General features: G+C 40.2%; 1 pseudogene; it reads left to right on the top strand.

Moving 5' to 3' along the window:
- The first annotated feature begins 1,037 nt into the window (after window positions 1-1,037).
- Window positions 1,038-1,118, top strand: LOC124523807 (uncharacterized; annotated as a pseudogene).
- Window positions 1,119-14,068: the final 12,950 nt, after the last annotated feature.

Below are 14,068 nucleotides of genomic sequence, written 5' to 3'. Positions count from 1 at the left end.
CGCGTCAGGCTCTGTGCTGACAGCTGGGAGCCTGGAGCCTGCTTCAGATTCTGTGACTCCCTCTCTCTCTGCTCCTCCCTTGCTCGACTGTGTCTCTCTCAAAGCTAAATAAACATTTAAAAAAAAATTTTTTTTTAATAAGATAAATAAATTTTATTTTATCTTAAATTCCAGCATAGTTAACATGCGGTGTTGCATTAGTTTAAGGTGTACAATATAGTGATTCAACAGTTCCCATCACCTATTTTACCCCTCCCCACCCACCTCCCCTTTGGTGACCAACAGTTTGTTCTTTGTCAGCACAATTTTAAATATTATCTGTAACCATGTCTCGAGAACCTTCTGTGTTGGGGTTTCCACAGCAGAGTACTCATATAAGAAAGAGATAGAAACATGGGGTGCCTGGGTGGCTCAGACGGTTAAACGTCTGACTATGGCTCAGGTCATGATCTTGCGGTCTGTGGGTTCGAGGCCCACGTCAGGCTCTGTACTGACAGCTCAGAGCCTGGAGCCTGCTTTAGATTCTGTGTCTCCCTCTCTCTGCCCCTCCCCTGCTCATTCTCTGTCTCTCTCTGTCTCTCAACAATAAACACATGTTAAAAAAATTTAATAAAGAGATAGAAACAAAAATAAACAAGAGGATGGCTCCCTCGCATGGCCATCTATATGGTAATAATAAGGGAGGGGAACCTTCCAAATGGTGTCCAGAGCTCGAGGGTGATTGAGGGTGATTGTAAGACTGTGTCTGTGATAACTAGTTCACAACATCTGTATTTGGGCATGATGACTAACCAGAATAATATGACAATCATATATACATATACACAATAATCCAGATTACAAAACACACATATATACTTATAACACATATTATGTAATTTACATATATACATAATAATCATATCTGCACATCTATATCTGTATCTTCATCTGTAGCTGGCTGTCACGTGCAATAGTAAGTCCAAGGCAAATCTTTCTTGGCACCGACACCCTTGGCAACCTAATCAATAATCAGTACTTTATTAGGCAGTTGTGCGATCACTTCTCGGCCTTTTGGCTAAGATCAAGTGTAGTATTAGGCAGTTGTGATTTCATAGGCAGCATTTATTTCACTCCCCAAACCTGAACATCCATTAAAGTACATTGAAAAGAAAGCCAATACTGGGAACATTTGTCATCAATTTTTAATTTAACACACAATACACTGAATTTATCTGTCTATACATAGAGAGAGAGATCTATGTAATATATCTATTATATATCTCCTTCTTTTTCAATTGTCTTATTTGAACCATTAACCTTTGTTTGCTTTAATTACCAGAGAGCGGGGGCGCCTGGATGGCTCGGTCGGTTAAGCGTCTGACTTCAGCTCAGGTCATGATCTCACGGTCTGTGAGTTCGAGCCCCGCGTCGGGCTCTGTGCTGACAGCTCAGAGCCTGGAGCCTGTTTCAGATTCTGTGTCTCCCTCTCTCTCTGCCCCTCCCCTGTTCACGCTCTGTCTCTCTCTGTCTCAAAAATAAATAAACGTTAAAAAAAAAATTAAAAAAAAAATTACCAGAGAGTGAATGTGGTATCCAACAATCTCTCTAACTCCGGCCTCCCATCCCTAGCCACCCCACCCCTCTCCCAGCAGCCAAGACAAATCTACTCTGGAACTTGTTTCCAGGATTCTCAATCAGGCTTTATGGAAAAAAATCAATCTGCCCAAATAATCCTGTAATGGCAGTTGTTAAACATGCTTACAACAAATTAACAGAAGAATCTTGAGAAATAAATTATCACTCCAAATATCTCTAGAGTACACAGGAAACATTTTTGAAAATTGATCATATATCATAGGCCACATAGCAAATCACAAGAATCTCCCCAGTGTTTTCTGGTGGAATTGAGTTCCAGTTTCCCATGGGGTGAGCAAGAAGAAGAGACATCCTTACATTGCATTTCCCTCTTTCACATCATCAGGGCCACCCTCCTGGTCCCTGGATCCCAGCCTAAATAAGCCATCTGCTCACAAGCCCTTATTCCAGGCTTTGTTTTCAGGGGGAACCAGATCTAGAATAAGCTCTTTCTTTGGCACTGATTGTTCCCATCCTGCTCGGTTTGGATTTTGCTCCTAGTGGTTTCTCCTCGGTCCATAACTTTGTTCTGCAAGGGAGTGTGGTTTGTTAGTTTTGAGGGTTCCCAGGGTCCCGTCCACTTTAGCACTCACCTGTAAACTGAAGGTTACAAAATTCTGTCCAAGTTTTTCTGTTCTCAGACCAGTCAGTTACACTTTCCTGTGAAAATGTGTTGGGAATTTTGAGGGGTTTGGCTCTCAGATCTGCCAGAAATCCCTCTGCTTTCCCTCCATTTCCATGTAGTTGCTGATCTCGAGAAGGTTCGGTGACTCTGTGTAATTCGTGCCAACCCACTTGTATGTGGGCGTTCATGTCCATACTTTCTCACCTGGCCTTCTCTCTAGATGGTGTCTGTTCTTTGGTTTTGCTCTCCTAAATGGCATTCCGTGTTGTTCCTTTCAATGCCACAGTCACACAGTCTGGGGAGGATGTATTTAGTAAATGGCCTGCAAAAACAGGTGATTGCAAACAAATAATGGCCATAACTTTACAAGGCACACCAAAATGAGTTGTAGACGAAACAGGATAAATGTTAAAATGTAAAAATAATGACAAGAAAGGGTAGGTAAATATGTATCCTATTTGTAAAGAGGAAATTTTTTTTCTAAGCTTAAAACCCTGTGATACAAAGAAAAAAAAATGATGGACTCATCGTATAAAAATTTCGAAACCTGATGTAAACGAATGACAAATTAAACAATAATCAACAAGCAAGAAAAATACTGGCAGTTAATATGGCGGGCAAAGGATTAATATTTTTAATATACAAATGCTATGAAATAAATCAGCACGGGTGATACTAAAGCCTATACAGAAAGACAGGCATAAAGCATAAACATGTAATTTGCAGTAAAGAAAATAAAAATGACTATAAACACAGGAGTAATTTTCAAAATTACTGTTTAGCAAAAACAAATGCAAATTAAAATAATAGGATATCTTTTCTCCCCAAATTGCCAATATCTTAAAACCAGGTAATAATGTCTTCTTAGCAAGGATGCTGGAGAACTGTCATTTTCAAGGACTGTTATTGAGAATTAAATTGATACGATATTTCTGGAAGGCAATTTGGAAATATGCAATAAAGAGTTAAAAAATATTAATATCCTTTGACCAAGTACTTAAGCTTTTATTAAGTATTAAGTAAACAACCTCAAAAGCAGACAAATATTTGTGGCACGAATGCTCATTATCAATGTCATTTACAATGATAGATTGTTGAAATTATCTAAATATCCAAAAGAGAATATTTTGCAGTCACTAACATATATTATCTGAAGGATAATTTTATATGTATATGCAAATATCATTAAGTATATTATCAAAACACTCAAAAGTAATATACTACCATTTTATTTGGGTTATGTGCTACATGGTGTTTTGTTTTCTTTTCCCTATACTTTTTCCTATTTTTCAAGTTTTCTAGCATGAGAAAATGTTGCCTTTTTTTTTTAAGTATTTACTTATTTATTTATTTTTGAAGGAGGCAGGACAAAGAGAGCTCCTGTCAGTGCAGAGCCTGATGCAGGGCTCAAACTCATGAACCCGTGAGATAGTGACCTGAGCCAAAGTCAAGATTTGGATGCTTGACTGAGCCACCCAGGTGCCCCAATGTTGCTTTAATTATAAAAAAAGTAAATTGAACCATTAGAATATTACTTGGTAAACGTAGAATACAAGCAAAAGTGTGTAGTATATGAAAGTATATGATAGTTGCAAATTATCGGTGCCCAATACATCATCCTTCTCATCACAGGGATGATCCTGCCTTCACAGAATAGATCCGTCCACTTATCATGATTTCCTTCCTCTACCCAGGAAAAATATTAGAAAACACTTACTCTTCAATTTACCCGTTTCTAAAGTTTGAGCACCATAGCCCTTCTCTGTGTTCTTGTCAAACCACTCTTTTTTATTTAAATCTATTTTTTGAATTTTGGTAAAAGGCATCGCCGTCTACTTGGTCAATGTAGCTGGATCCTAGGGTATCCTTAACTTCTTCCTGTATCTGGTTTTTACTCCCTGCCAAGCCAACCTTGGAATGCTGACTCAGATATAACATCAGGAAACCTGAATCGGCCTCAGATAGGGGACTCACTTGTGGTGGGGATAGCAAGAGGTGGTCCAAGAAATAGTAAACCAAATGTCTGGGCAGACTCCAAAGGAGAGATCATGTGCAAAGGCTAGAGCAGTGGCTCTCATACCATCTGTGAAATGTGTTAAACTCTAGATGCTGGAGTCTCCCCACAAGACAGGTTCATTCAACCAAAGCTGCCAGTGATCTTACTGCTAAATATAGTGGACACTTTTTCATTCTCATCTTGACTGAACTCAGCAGAATTTGACACTCACCGGGAAAATTCTCTCCACCGGGCTTCTATGGTGCTCTGCTCTCCTCTTCCCTCCTCTCAGGCTAAGACTTTTAGTCTTCTTTGTCAGTTCCTCCTACACTGCTCCTTCTCGAAGTGTTGATGTCTTTGAAGCTCGCATCCCTTCTCTTCTTGATCTAGAAACTCTCTCTGAACACTGTTATATCTTCAATTACTTTGTACATGCCAGAGACCTCATAGATATATTTTCAGGATTAGTACTCTCTCCTGAGCCGTTGGCACACAGTAGGTGGCTAATAAATGCCCATTGAATTAATGAATGAATAAAGGACAAACATTTCTGAAGTGTGTAATTACTTTTGATTTCATTTTAAATGGGTAGCTTCTTGGTGACATGGAAGTAATCTTCAGCTCATAATCACCATCTCCAGTTCATCCTTTATATATTCAGTGAATCCAACAGAGGTTGGAAATTGATATAAACTTTAACAGAAAGGAGTTCTCTTGGATGATCTGTCTTCATTTTGACTTGTGAGTTAGTTATTTCATGCATCATCGTTTATCCCACAGTACCTAGATTACGGTCTTAAGAAAGAACCTAGAATTTGTTGGGGGGAAATGGCTGATTCTAGGTCTAGGGTAGGAAATGAAAACAAGATGCACCTAGAATACCAGATAGCAAGGAAGCTATCAAAGACCACAAGGGCCATGTCAAAAATACTTAGAGACCAACCTGAAGAGGCTCTTGCCAGCCAAAGAGAAACAGTTTGAGTTTTAAATGGATCACTGCAATTGATTAAGTCCATTAAACCAACAGGCTCATAATGATACTTTAAAAATCTAATTGTTTACCTTCAAAGAATGATAGGAAACCAATTTATCATCTTCAAAGCCAATAGACGAAAGGAAATAAAAAACATTCATCCTTTCTACATGAATTATCACTCAATAAGCAAATTGTAAATGAGTAAAATGTCCCTTTATGAAGAGTTCTACAATAAATAATTTGCAAAGAGTGATAGAAAGAACACTGTCTCCAAATCCCAGTAAATTAATGGATCTGTGCGTTGGGCATCATCAAAACTTGTACCATCCCAAAAAAGAAATGACTGCACATAACATGCCTCCTCATGATAGAACACAATGCCACCCAAAGACTTCAGTTATAATATGAAAATTTTCTTGGGATCTTTTGTAGAGGATAATTGTTACAGTTAATGCAACCTATAATATACTTAAAAGTTGCTACCAAAGTAGATCTTAAGTATTCTCACCACACACACACACACACACACACACACACACACACAAATAGTAATTATGGGACACGAAGCGGGTATTAGTTAAAGCTATGGTGATAATTATTTTGCAACTTATAAGTGTATCCGAGTAACACATTGTGCACCTTATGACAGATGGTAGCTACACTTAAGGTGAGCACAGCATAACGTACAGAGAAGTCGAATCACTATGTTGTACACCGAAAACTAATATAACATTTTGTGTCAATTATACTCAAATAAAAAATGTTTTTAATTTATGGGGAAAAAACATATTGTACACCTGACACTTATACAATGTTATGTGTCAATTATATCTCAAGCTGGAAGGAAAAACAAACACACCACCACTTACAGTCTTGCCAGAAGGATTAAACATGAGTCTGATCAAGACTTTAGATCTAACCACCAACTGGCAGGAAATACGAAGGGCAAAGGAACACGTTAAATTGTACCATGATCGTGCTGTAAAAAATTCCACTGTAGGTGACTCTTCAGGTCAAATGCAACAGGTAACTTTTAAGAGAAGTAAAGAGATGGGGGTTGGGGGTGGGAGAATTAGAGATTAAGAGAGACTTAGTCATAACTTCTTTAAATGGGAAAACAATAGTGTCTACTGATGTATCTGTATATTGAAAATATTTAAAAATTTTTTTTCAACGTTTATTTATTTTTGGGACAGAGAGAGACAGAGCATGAACGGGGGAGGGGCAGAGAGAGAAGGAGACACAGAATCGGAAACAGGCTCCAGGCTCTGAGCCATCAGCCCAGAGCCTGACGCGGGGCTCGAACTCACGGACCGCGAGATCGTGACCTGGCTGAAGTCGGACGCTTAACCGACTGCGCCACCCAGGCGCCCCTATATTGAAAATATTTAAATGACACAAAAAATTGACTACGAGATTCATTTGTATTACCATATTTATATAGTCATATCTGATTAGGGGAGACAGGTGTTGAGACTTGAATCAGCCGCATTGGAGGGGCTTCTGGCGTGACTGGCAAAGTTCTATTTTTTGACCTGATTGTTTCCCTTATAACTCATTGAGCAAACATTTGCTTTGCAGCTTCTTTTGCATCAGGTTTATTTTAAAATATATAGGTTTTTTTAAAGAATCTATGTGTTAGCCATTATTCTTTACTGCTTGTTTACTGTGCTTTTAAGACAGAGGGATCGTATTATAAATGTCAAATTGAGAAATATATTAGGTTGCATTTTTTGCACTAAAAAATTGAGTCCCAAAGCAACTGAACAAGTAGAAATAAAGGAGATGTAAACTTTGCATGAAACAACTTGGAAGTTTTCTCGCAAGTTCAATGTGTGTTAACAGGGTGATATAACAATTCCTGAGAGGGACCTTGGTCTTTGGCTACATTAATAGAACTACCAAACTTAAAACAAGAGAGATAGGGGCTGTTCTCTACGCTGTTTGAATGGTTGTAGGCACTATAATGGTTCTATAGGAACCCCAGGCAGGCAAGGTTGCTCAGAGGAGATGGGCAGAGAGAAGGTTCTCAAAACCATATCGTACAAGGATGATGAAGTGACGAAGGATGTTTGCTCTGGAAAGACTAGTCTGGAAGATAGGTGACCATTATCTCCAAACATCTGAAGAATAGCCTGTTGAAAAAGAGAACATAGTTGTTCCACAGGATCCCAAGATCAGTGGGTGAAGAGCCAGACAAATTTGTCTCATAAAGAATTTTCTGGCCATCAAAGTCTGAGGAAATGTTATGATTTACCTTAAAAATACAAGATTCTTGGGGCACCTGTTTAGCTCAGTTAAGCGTCTGACTCTTGACTTTGGCTCAAGTCATGATCTCACGGTTCATGGGGTCAAGCCCCATGTGGGGCTCTGTGCTGTGAGCAGAGAGCCTGCTTGGGATTCTCTCTCTCCTCTCTCTCTGCCCCTCCCCTTGATTGTACATGCTGGTGCTCTCTCTCTAAATAGACAAATAAACATTTTTTTTAAAGTACAAGATTCTTGTCACTGGGATGTAATCATAGGCAGGATGACCACTTGGGGATGAATAATGGATAAGTATCAAAAGTTAGTGTAAAATGAAATCTATAGGTCCTTTTAATCCTGCAGGTCTTTGAATTCTTGTTGTTCTGTGGAGCACAAAACCCCCCTGGGACCAGGAGCTATAGAAATAACAATACCCCATTTATTGTCAATTCCTACTTCATTTCCCTACCATGATAAGAATGGGCCACGGGAAAAAATACATCTTTTATGTTGTGTCATCTTATGTTAAAATGCTACCAAAACTCTACCCTTGATATGAGCTAATAGAAACAAATTTGAGGAGTTGGGCTCCTGGCTAGACACCTATATGTGATTGGGGCTCCTGGGTGGCTCAGTAGGTGAAGCATCCAACTCTTGATTTCAGCTCAGGTTGGTGAGATTGAGCCCCTTGTCAGGCTCCATGCTGACACTGTAGAGCCTGTTTGGGATTCTCTCTCTTTCCCCACTCTCTCTCTCTGCCCCTCCCCTGCTTGTGTGCACGCGCGCGCGCGCGCACACACACACACACACACACACACACACTTTTTTTTTCAATATATGAAATGTATTGTCAAATTGGTTTCCATACAACACCCAGTGCTCATCCCAAAAGGTGCCCTCCTCAATACCCATCACCCACCCTCTCCTCCCTCCCACCCCCCATCAACCCTCAGTTTGTTCTCAGTTTTTAAGAGTCTCTTATGCTTTGGCTCTCTCCCACTCTAACCTCTTTTTTTTTTTTTTTCCTTCCCCTCCCCCATGGGTTCCTGTTAAGTTTCTCAGGATCCACATGAGAGTGAAACCATATGGTATCTGTCTTTCTCTGTATGGCTTATTTCACTTAGCATCACACTCTCCAGTTCCATCCACGTTGCTACAAAGGGCCATGTTTCATTCTTTCTCATTGCCACGTAGTACTCCATTGACACACACGCTCTTCAAACAAACAAACTTTAAAAAAAGTTTAAAAGCTCTGTGTGATTTTTCAGGCCCAGCCACAAGCAGTTACAAAGGCTTTACCTGGCAGCCTCTTGGAAGGAAGTGCCTCGCCCACACAGCGCATTGCCAGCTGTCCTGAAAGCTACAGTTAAGGCTGACCACACTCTTTAACAAACCTTCATTCCTAGCCCTGGCACCTTGATTTGGAGGTCTCCTTATTGGAAACCTTGAAGACATCTCTCCACTTCTAGCCCTCCCTCCTTCCCTCCTTCCAGCCCCTAGATTAAACATGAGACAGGTCACGTTTATATATGATCCATAAAACCATAGGAGCCATTAAACTGCAAGAGCCTTGCACGTTGTGATCTCGAAGTTTGTGAGTTCAAGCCCCGCATCGGGCTCTGTGCTGACAGCTCGGAGCCTTGAGCCTGCTCCAGATTCTGCGTCTCCCTCTCTCTCTCTCTGCCCCTCTCCTGTTCGTGCTGTGTCTCTCTCTCTCTCAAAAATAAATAAACATTAAAAAAAAATTTTTTTTCACTGCAAGAGCCTGTGTTCCCTCCCTCAACAGTGAGACGGTCCCCATGTCTGCTCGATCCACTTGAACCTTGCCAGGAGCATCACTCCATGGGAAAGGGGAACAAAGGGAGCTGGAGTTTTCCTGAGTTAGGCCTCTTGCTCACGCTGTCACAATAAGCGATTAAAGACTTCCCTGTTGCTTTTGTGTTCGTGGCTTTAGTCGGCTACTCTGACACCCTTCGGCTCAGCTGAGCTCCGGACAAAACACAAAATCATGATAATATGCTTTAAAGATATCAGAGGTTAATTTTAGATCTCATAACACACATCATTGTGAACTATTCCTGCATTCACTGATACATGCTTTTAGGGGCACCTGGGTGGCTCAGTTCGTTAAGCATCTGACTCTTGATTTTGGTTCTAGTCATGATCTCACGGTTCATGAGATCGAGCCCTCCTCTGCAGGGGGGGCCTGCTTAGGATTCTCTCTCTCCCTCTCTCTCTGCCCCTCCTCAGCTCTCTCTCTCTCCCTGTAAATAAGTAAACAAAGATTTAAGAAAATAATAATACATGCTTTTATGCTTGTCAGGTCTCCTAAGAAGGCCCACTGTAGCCAGACAACCTTTTTCTTCTATTACGGTCATTACAGCCTTGATAGCTTTTCCGAAGTCTGCTGTCAATATACAGAAATCTTACTATGACTAATAGTTAATTTGAGACTCCTCTGTTATTTCTATGTCTTGTCCTTTAACCTTCCCTGAGCCCCTTCCAGGTACTTGTCTTCCTGTTCTCGGCAGCCCCCGCATGAGTCTCAGCTTACCTACCATTCAAGCGAGGCTTATAATGGCGTAGAAATACATCATCAACCTGCCTATCACTCCTTCCTTCAGGAGAAACGTTCTCCTTACAATCAGAGTTGTCAAGGTGGGGACCATGCTGACCACACTTTAGTGCCGGGGATGGCCATGTGACTCAAGCGAGGACAATCAGAAGGCTCGGCTCTATGGCCATCATGATGGTCTCAGAGACAAGACGTGTAAGCCAGGCTGAAGCACAGTCTTCCCAAGGATTTTTCTGCCGCGGATATGGAAAAAGTTTCTTTTTCTCGTTCAGGGAACTTGAGTCCTAAAATCTATAAATTCAAGCTGCTTTGAGACAGCTTCCTTGATTGGAAAAAGCTGTCTGCTATGGGAAGAATAAGGCCAACACTGAAAGGAAACGGAAGAAGAAGACAGAGAAAAAGATTGAATAATCAACTCTTTGGGTCCAAATGTCCCTCAAGTGCACTTCAGTTCTACAGTTACATGAACCAATACATTCATTTTCCTTTGATCTGAATCAGTATGAGTTGAGTTTGTCGCTTGCAAACCAAGAATTCTGATTAATATATACAGTACATCACAGTTGTGTGTTCGTTTGACATAATGCTCTCCTAGATAATTGTGTTAATGAGACAAGATCTGAAATTAAAACTCTAAAGTGAAGATAATAGCATTCAATTAATTCTGTCACATATTCATTTATTCAATTGTCATCATGAAGGGTAAGATTTGGGAAAGAGGATAAGACATCATTTATAGCATAAAGCCCTGATATCTCCATTGCAAAATTCTAATCTCTATAAGATGACTAGAATATAGCTATTGCTGCTTGAGAAATGAGTGGTTTCTGCCTAATTTTGAATTTTTGCCTTATTGTGTGTTCTGAATTAGTACTTCTATGAATGGAAAATATTAATTCTCATCAAAACCCATTTGAATTCTGACAATAGTTGTGATTTATATTTGCATCTAATTACGTTTCACTAAAAGGAACAAAATGGGAGGTGGCAGAGACTGAATCCCATTCAGTCCTGAAGAGGAAAGGGAGTCTACAGAAATTATAAGAGTCTGGTAAAGTTGGACGAGAGTAGATGTGTGAAGAGCATTATATTTTCACCACCTGAATGTAACACAAGGCATAGCACTCATGCAGGATGTCAGTATTTCTTGGCTCTGGGTTCCCAGTGAAAGTAGGGCTTCTCTGACTAAATGCACACACACACACACACACACACACACACACACACACACTCTTTCACTACATGCATGCTCATACACACATCAGCTCAGATTCTCTCTCTCTCTCTCCTTCTCTGTCTCCATTCCTGGCTCTTTAAACACAAGGAGTTACCGGCCACGTTTATTATCCAAAAGATTAAAAGTATAATTAAAGACTTTCAAAAGTGTAAACGTGTCTACAGATTCACTCATTCCATCTCTCCTTTTTTATCCACTCCAGGCCTTTAACATCTTCCAAACAGACGCTGTATGGTTTACTAAAAACATACCAGCCCCTCTCCAAATTTCTGATGGCTGCCTTAGGTATTTTATACAATCATCTACAATATTTTTTTCTACATGCTGCTAGGGAAAAAATAGTAATTTTCTTTGAAGAGGCTTTATGATTCTCCTTCCTGATTCCTCCTGTTCCTGTATTAATTAATCTCCAAGGTTTTCAATCGGTTTAGTTCCAAACTCCCGCTGCATATCAGTACTACCTGGGGAGCTTTCTTTGGAATCCAGGCGTGCAAGCCTCTACTCTACAGCCTGCCACTCAGTGTGGTCCAGGGACAGGCTGCACTAGCATCACCGGAGAGCTTTTTAGAAATGTAGAATCTCTGGCTCCACAACAGCCATGCTGAATCAGAATCTGCAACAAAAATCCCCATGTGATTCTTTGCACATCAGTGTCAGATAGCGTCTACAGATCATGGTCAACAGAACTGCTCCCTCACCGCTCCACTCCTATCATCAAAAATTCTGACTTCTACTTAATTAAGAATATTATGTAGTGCCCTTCAATTTGATTTATTCTTCATCTGTACCTTGCTCCAACAAAATTTAAATCCGATCTTAGACCACAGGAAGAATAGGCTTTAAACTTTGTAAAGGTCCTCTTTAATGTCTCATTCCATTTATTCTCAGAAGTATATTCCCTGTAGGCCTGGACCACGAAAGCATCCTGAGCTTTATCTTCTTGTATTTCTTGACCTTTGCTTCCCATGTAGGTTTTACTTCCAAGGTTGTTTTATCTTCTTCGTGACGTTGTCTTTCATCTTCTGCTACTAAATTTTCAAAATCGTTCCTTTGACAGACTTCCCAGGCTCTTGTCTTTCATCTTACTGACCAACTTTAATTTTGGGTAATATGGAGACCCCATTTTCTGTAGGCTCTCAGGCTAGATGCAACGACCTATTCCAAGTACTCAATTTCATCTCTAGGAAATTGTCAATATCCATTTTCTCGCTGTTCCTACTTGACTTCAAAATGTCTGGATAAAGGTGATTCATCAATCACTGTGACATTTTATCTTCCCACTGCTGTATGCTTGGTGTTACTCAAACCGCCTTCTGAGTGGTCCTCAACTTTTCTCTTTTCATCTGGATATTTTGATGTCATATAGAGGCAGTAGATTGAAAACATACACCCAAAAGTGATTGGCTGGTTATAATGAAAGCCATACGGAGTAAGCAATGATAATCAAAATATGAGGGTTGTTATGAATGAATTCTGCCTCTGTGTCTTTGCTTCCTCACTTCCAGAAACTTCTGCCACACCCTTTCAATAACCTCTCCCATGACTAGACCCTGGACGAGGCCATCAACAGGCATTGTCCACCTCTGACACCCTGAAGGCCAACTTCCCACTTTCTTATCAAAAATCGTTTACCGGTCAGACTTGTATTCCTTCGTCCATGCCTGTTGACCCTGAATCAGGTGAAATCAGTCAGAACATGAACTCAGCCTTACTGCGGTTTCCATAGGAAATCGAATGACCTAAGAATGTCAGGATTTCTGAGGTCATTGCTAAAGATTTTGTGAAATCACACAGAAAGGTCACATCCCATATGGTATAATAATTACTGTTCTCCAAAGTCCAGACCTTCCCAAAGAGGCCTCCACCCTCCTCACCCAACGAAAATAGTATGTAAATCAGAAAGGGTGTGAATGTACTTAAAGTATTCCAATGTCCTTATATTAGCCAAAAGGAGATGAAAAGTATTTAACATTAGACCTTGGTAAGGTAACAATGCATGCTGTAATTTCTAGTGTAACCACTAAAAGAAAACAGATATAATATGGTTGACCCTTGAGCAACATGGATTTGAACTGTGTGAGCCCACTTACACACAGATTTTTTTTCCAATAAATACAGCACAGCATTGTAAATGTATTTTTGCCTCATGATTTTCTTAGTAAAAAGAAAATTATCTTTTCTCTATCTCACTTTATTGTAAGAATACAGCATATAATACATATAACATACAAAATATGTATTAATCTACTGTTTATGTTATCTGTAAGGCTGATAGTAAAAAACTCATTTGTGTGTGTGTGTTTGATTATATCTTTATTGAGACTCCTACTTTATGGGTATTTTAGCTAGATACAGACATCTAGACTTTCTTAACTCATTGAGGAAGTAAGTTCACTGCTTTCTGACTTCTTTTATTGCTCACGAAAAGTATTGCCATCAATTCTTTTTTTTTTAATTTTTTTTTTCAACGTTTATTTATTTTTGGGGCAGAGAGAGACAGAGCATGAACGGGCGAGGGGCAGAGAGAGAGGGAGACACAGAATCAGAAACAGGCTCCAGGCTCTGAGCCATCAGCCCAGAGCCCGACGCGGGGCTCGAACTCACAGACCGCGAGATCGTGACCTGGCTGAAGTCGGACGCTTAACCGACTGCGCCACCCAGGCGCCCCGTCAATTCTTTAAAAGCAATATGTCTTTTTTCTTTAATCGCTTTTAAGATAGCCTCTTCGTCTTTAGTTTTCTGTCAGTATTTCTTGGCTCTGGGTCCCCAGTGAAAGTAGGGCTGTATTAGGTGTGGCA

The sequence above is a fragment of the Lynx rufus genome, unplaced genomic scaffold (assembly GCF_022079265.1).
Source record: "Lynx rufus isolate CCGP_SWC_20201006 ecotype Redwood Valley unplaced genomic scaffold, mLynRuf1.p SCAF_1, whole genome shotgun sequence".
Lineage (NCBI taxonomy): Eukaryota > Metazoa > Chordata > Mammalia > Carnivora > Felidae > Lynx > Lynx rufus.
This window is presented reverse-complemented; position numbering and strand designations above follow the sequence as displayed.